Raw genomic sequence first — 6,743 nt, 5'->3', positions numbered from 1 at the left:
CTCACCAGGGGTCCTCAATCCCCCAGTATGGATAGTCAGATGTGCCCCCCTATTCAGGCAGCCCCCTTTGTGGGTAGATCACAAGCCGTCTCTCGCACCTCACCTCGTTCCTGCGATCAGGCTGTAGCCTGAGCCTCCGTTCCCCGCTCTAAACGCAGCCCGGTGATGCCCTTAACTGGGTCTGGGCTTGATGACATCATCAAGCCGGTATTTGGATATTCTGCATCACGGGGCTGACTGCAGAGTGGGGAACGGAGGCTTGGGCTTCAGCCTGATCGCAGGGACAAGGTGAGGTGAGAGAGACTGCTAGCAGTTGGATACAGCAGCGATTAAAAAAAAAAATTAGTTTGAGTAAAAACGTAATACTTTTTTCATGACATATTTCGTTCTCATTATATTATTTATTATTCTTTATTACAGCTGGATCTGCTTCTCATCCCCCACCTGCTCAGCAAGGCCCAGGACGCGCCCCCAGACAGGGCAAGACCCCCCTGTCTGCATAGCCCCCGGACCTGCAGGAAGGAGATGCTCCTGGACCCAGCACCTCCCAGTCGTCCTCCCCAGGCCCCTCGTATTGCAGCCAGCAAGTGGCCAGGCGATTTGCCGGAAGCCTCCAAACGGGTAAAAATCTTACACTGTATAATTAATAGGTTTTGGATCAGGATGATACCATTTATTGGCTAACTTCAAAGAACTTAAAAGAGCATGCAAGCTTTCGACTGTAGACTAGAGCCTTCTTCGGGCTTAAAGCGAATGGGTACCACTTTTAAAAGAAAAAAGTCAGATACTCACCTAAGGAGAGGGAAGGCACGGTCCTAATGAGCCTTCTCTCTCCTCTTCCGGTGCCCTCGGTGCTGTGCTGGCTCCCCCATTCGCATCCGCCGCCGCAGGGACTTCGGAGGTCTTCGGGAGCACTCAGGCTCCCGAAGACGGGCCGCTCCATACTACGCATGCGTGAATGTGTCATAGAGGGTGCTCGCGCATCCGTAGTATGGATTGGCCCGTCTTCTGGAGCCCGAGTGCTCCCGAAGGTTTCCGACACCTCCCTTTGGTGGCGGAAGTGGCAGTATTTGACCGAACTGGTCGAATACTGCTACGAGGGATCCTGCGCGGGACCGGGCACTGGGAGAGGAGAGGGAAGGCTCATTAGGACCGAGCCTTCCCTCTCCTTAGGTGAGTATCATACTTTTTTATTTTTAAAGTGGTACCCGTTCACTTTAAGTGTCATATTCTTTCATGTCCAATAAAGAAATAAACGGTATTAAAATATAACTTTTTTCTGTGTTTAACCACTTCGCATCCAGACCTTGTTTCCCCCTTATGGACCAGTGCAATTATAGCCAGATGTGCCCTCTGGATTAGTGTGTGCACCCAGGATTAGGTCCCCCCCATTATAGCCAGATCTGCCCCCAGTATATTTTTTTTTTCAACCAAAATGGGTATATGTATCCACATTATCTTATTAGCCACCCCAGCTGCACATTTTAACACTCCACCCCTCACCCCACCCCTCACCAGGGGTCCTCAATCCCCCAGTATGGATAGTTAGATGTGCCCCCCCCCCCATTCAGGCAGCCCCCTTTGTGGGTAGATCACAAGCCGTCTCTCGCACCTCACCTCGTTCCTGCAATCAGGCTGTAGCCTGAGCCTCCGTTCCCCGCTCTACACGCAGCCCGGTGATGCCCTTAACTGGGTCTGGGCTTGATGACATCATCAAGCCGGGATTCGGATATTCTGCATCACGGGGCTGACTGCAGAGTGGGGAACGGAGGCTTGGGCTGCAGCCTGATCGCAGGGACGAGGTGAGGTGAGAGAGACTGCTAGCAGTTGGATACAGCAGCGATTAAAAAAAAAATTAGTTTGAGTAAAAACTTAATACTTTTTTCATGACCAATTTCGTTCTCATTATATTATTTATTATTCTTTATTACAGCTGCTTCTCATCCCCCACCTGCACAGCAAGGCCCAGGACGCGCCCCCAGACAGGGCAGGACCCCCCCGTCTGCGCAGCCCCCGGACCTGCAGGAAGGAGATGCCCCTGGACCCAGCACCTCCCAGTCTTCCTCCCCAGGCCCCTCGTATCGCAGCCAGCAAGTGACCAGGCGATTTGCCGGAAGCCTCCAAACGGGTAAAAATCTTGCACTGTATAATTAATAGGTTTTGGATCAGGATGATACCATTTATTGGCTAACTTCAAAGAACTTAAAAGAGCATGCAAGCTTTCGACTGTAGACTAGAGCCTTCTTCGGGCTTAAATCCTGAATGCTTACAAACAGATAAAATGGACAGCTATATACATGCAACATCCCAAGGGGATACATAATTTTTTTTACACACAAATACATGTCATTAAGATGCCTTAGTTAGGACACGTGTCAAACTCCAGTCCTGGAGGGCCAGATCCATGCCAGTGTTTAGGATGGACTGAGAAAGAAAGGAATGTGTTCTACCTGACGGACCATACCTTTCCTGATTCAGACCCAACAATTTATTTGAGCTTTGCCAAAAATGTGTGAGGATCTTGGCCCTCGTAGGACTGGTTTAACATACCTGCCTTAGGAGAAGCAGAGCAGAGTTAGTTAGCTGAGAGTACTGTGTAAACAAAAGTCTTATGTCAGCTAACTTAAGCTGGCCACTAACGGTCCAATTTCTAGCGAAAAATCGTTCGAGCGATCAGAAATTCTGATCGGATTGGTTGTAAATAATCCCCATTGGTGGACACAATTGATTATGAACGAGTGAAAAAAATGTCGCCCGAATGAATTTTCGTCGAACGAAAATTTGGATTTTCTTGGTGGTCGTGATAGATAGGAAGAAATGATTGGTTAGTTGATGGTGTAGTGAACGATTTTTCGTCCGATCAGAATTTCTGATCGCTCGGACGATTTTTCACTAGAAATTGGACCGTTAGTGGCCAGCTTAACTCTGCTCTGTTTATCTCATCCAACTAACTCTGCTCTGTTTAAAAAATGTATCCCCTTGGGATGTTGCATGTATATAGCTGTCCATTCCATCTGTTTGTAAGCATTCAGGATTTAAGCCCGAAGAAGGCTCTACAGTTGAAAGCTTGCATGCTCTTATTCTTTTAAAGCCAACCTACACTGAGAGGGATATGGGTATTTACTTTTAAACCATACCAGTTGCCTGGCAGTCCTGCTGCAGCCAAAGAGATCAGTAGTGGCTGAATCACATACCTGAAACAAGCATGCAGCTAATCCAGTCTGACTTCAGTCAGAGCACCTGATCTGCATGTTTGTTGAGGGGCTGTGGCTGAAAGTATTAGAAACACAGGATCAGCAGGTGAGTCAGGCAACTGGTATTATTTTAAAAGGAAAACTCCATATCCTTCTCAGTTTAGGTTCCCTTTAAGTTAGCCAATAAATGGTATCATCCTGATCCAAAACGTCTTGCTTTTACTGATGACTAACACGGTGCAACACTCTACTGCTTTCACTGTATAATTAATACCGTATTTCACGCCGTATAAGACGCTCCGGAATATAAGACGCACCCAGGTTTAGAGGGCAAAAACCAGGGAAAAAAATACTAAACCTGGTGCGTCCATATTCCAGGAGCGTCTTGTACATGTCCTTGTGTGTCCTCATGTGTGCTCCTGTGCCCCCCATGTGTCCTGTGTGTCCCCCTGTGCCCTTCTGTGCCCCCCATGTGTCCTTCTGTGCCCCCCATGTGTCCTCCTGTGTGTCCTTATGTGCCCCCCATGTGTCCTTCTGTGCCCCCCATGTGTCCTCCTGTGTGTTTTTATGTGCCCCCCATGTGTCCTTCTGTGCCCCCCATGTGTCCTGTGTCCTCATGTGTCCCCCCATGTGTCCTCCTGTGTGTTTTCATGTGCCCCCGTGTCCTCATGTGCCCCCCATGTGTACTTCTGTGCCCCCCCCCATGTGTCCTCCTGTGCCCCCTATATGTCCTCCAGTGCCCCCCATATGTCCCCCCCCCCCAGCCTTCCTCTCTCCCACCTGCGTCTCCTGGCCCCCCCGGATGGAAGTGTCAATAGCTGCGGCAACTTACCTTTGGCAGGCTCCTGCGCTGATCCTAGATCATTGCGCTGCCCCCCGCTAGCCTCCTCTGCCTCCCCCCTCTGTATCTGGCCCCCCCAGGTGAAGGAATAAGTTGCGGTAGCTTACCTCTGCAGTGCGCCCGCGATGACTGCAGACGTCCGTCTTCCAGGCACTTCTCGCTCTAGTGGCCGGCTTGAACTGATGACGCGCAGTTCAAGCCGGCCACTAGAGCGAGAAGTGCCTGGAAGACGGACGTCTGCAGTCATCGCGGGCGCACTGCGGAGGTAAGCTGCCGCTACTTATTCCTTCACCCGGGGGGGCCAGATACAGAGGGGGGAGGCAGAGGAGGCTAGCGGGGGGCAGCGCAATGATCTAGGATCAGCGCAGGAGCCTGCCAAAGGTAAGTTGCCGCCGCTATTGACATTTCCATCCGGGGGGGGCAGGAGACTCGGGCAGGCATGGGGAAAGCAGGCAGGGAATCCCCAACATGGTGGCGGGTCGGCGGTTCAGAACAGCGGGCGTTATTAAGTTGGGGATTCCCTGCCTTTGCCGTATAAGACGCAGGGACTTTTTCTCCCCATTTTTGGGGGAGAAAAAGTGCGTCTTATACGGCGAAAAATACGGTATCTCATATTAGGTTAACTACAGTCAGGTCTATTTCCATTTAATGCGGTACGATATGGCACACCGCGGGTGTCCTGAAAACCATTCAGGAAACCATTGCACGGTAATGGTATAGTTTCTATTGCGTTCAGGTTCTGCGGAGCGGTGTAGACTGATCCAAGAATCTGCAGCATGCTGCAGATTCTCGCAGGGCTGCATCTGCGTCCCATCTCCTCTAATCACTTCTGCATTGGGAGATGCGGAAGTGGTGCGGCTAGATGGCCGCCTTCGCATCACTTCTATGGTGGAACAGGGCCCTAAATGTTATTATATAAGCTTTACATTACAGGTTTCTTTTCTTTTTTTTGTTTACATGTAAAATGTATAATCATTGTATCAATCAGGTTAACCTATTTTCCCTATTCTTTCTGCAGTTCCACTATCCACTCACTTACTAGTGAGACGGGAACTTAAGAGGCTGAAGGCAAGGGTGAGGAGGCATGAGACAGGAGTGCCGGTCCGGGAGTTCAATCTCCTACAGCAGCAGGTCCTGGAGCTGCGGGAAAAATCGGCCCTGCAGGACGAACTGATCGGCCAATTAATGGGCACCAGGGGCAGGCGTGATGCCTAATTTTTTTTGTTTTTTTGTACATAGTTTTATTTTATTTTTATTTATATAATTTGCATATATTCATCAGTGATGCACTGGGAGACATCTCAAGCTCACTCCAACCTGAATTATCGCAAATGCAATAGTTGCTTTACGTGATGTAATGTTCACTCTAACGATCAGATCGTTACACACCTTTAAAAGCTAACTTTACTTAGATCGTTCTTTCGTCAATTAAAAGTTCTTTCGTCAATTAAAAGTTCTTTCGTCGTTCACAACGAACGATCGTTGTTGTATGTGTGTATGATGTAGCTTATAGAGAAACTCCAATCAAGATTTTAACTTTATCCCAATCAGTAGCTGATACCCCCTTTTACATGAGAAATATATTGCTTTTCACAAACAGACCATCAGGGGGCGCTGTATGACTGATTTTGTGCTGAAATCCCTCCCACAAGAAGCTCTGAGGACCCCAGTACTTTTGGCTGTTTCCCACAATGTAACAAGGTTCACAGACAGGAAAAAGCTGTTTACAGCTGTCTCTAACGGCCAAAACAGCTACCAGCAGCTACATAACCTGCCCACAGTAAAAATGTCACCATGTAATAAATGTCAGAATGTAAACCGGGGAGAGGAAAGATTTTACAATGAGCAAACACTGAGTAAATCATTTATACATAATTATTGTAAAAATGAAGCACTTTTTTATTACATTATTTTCACTCGAGTTCCTTATGTTCTTTAATGACAGTATGTTTGTTTATGCTGAAGTTCCCCTTTAAGGTTTTTTTTTTTCCTGCTATATGGTACTGTGGACCATTCTTTTTTACTAAAAAAAAAAAAAAAAAAATGTGCCCGTTGCAAAACAAACAAACAAAAATATATACATATATACACGTTGCAAAACAAAAAAAATAAATGTTTTTCATAAACAAGTATCCGTTTCTTCTCTCTTGTTGTACGATCTCTGACACTGACACAATGGGCTTGATTCACAAAGCGGTGATAACTCAGTTATCACGCCTAAAAGACTTTAGGCGTGATAAGCGGTGCAAAGCTGAGTTATCACCGATTTGTGCTGCTCTTCGCGCGAAGCTCCCGCGCGCAAAGTTTTGCGCGCGTAGCGCACCGCGCTGCGCGCGCAAAGTCCCATAGGGCTCAATGGACGCTGCGCGCGAAGCACGGCACACTGCGCGCGCAGCGCGGTGCGCTACGCGCGCAAAACTTTGCGCGCGGGAGATCGCGCGAGTTTCTTCTTATCACTCCTAAACTGAGTTTAGGCGTGATAAAGGGCTTTTCACAGGCGTGCAAACACTTTGCACCGCTTTGTGAATCAAGCCCATTGTGTTGGACTAAATAATCGCAAAAGAAATGCAATGACATTGTTAGTACAATGCATTTCTGAAACATATTTTTATGCAGAATGCTTAGTTGTATGTGTCACATTGCTTGTGATGCAATCCCTTAATTTTTTAGATCTTCATTGTCCAACACAAAGTGCCAGTGTGAAAAAT

The 6,743-nt window shown here is 47.9% G+C and overlaps 1 long non-coding RNA gene across 1 annotated transcript; it reads left to right on the top strand.

The window, feature by feature from the left end:
* The first annotated feature begins 293 nt into the window (after window positions 1–293).
* Window positions 294–6,000, top strand: LOC137538097 (uncharacterized). Its single transcript, XR_011024681.1, has 3 exons — window positions 294–621; window positions 1,934–2,128; window positions 5,054–6,000. It is a non-coding gene; the product is annotated as an uncharacterized lncRNA (long non-coding RNA).
* The last annotated feature ends 743 nt before the right edge of the window (window positions 6,001–6,743 follow it).

The sequence above is a fragment of the Hyperolius riggenbachi genome, chromosome 11, assembly GCF_040937935.1.
Source record: "Hyperolius riggenbachi isolate aHypRig1 chromosome 11, aHypRig1.pri, whole genome shotgun sequence".
NCBI lineage: Eukaryota > Metazoa > Chordata > Amphibia > Anura > Hyperoliidae > Hyperolius > Hyperolius riggenbachi.
Note: the sequence above shows the minus strand (reverse complement) of the source record. Positions and strands in the feature narration are given on the sequence as shown.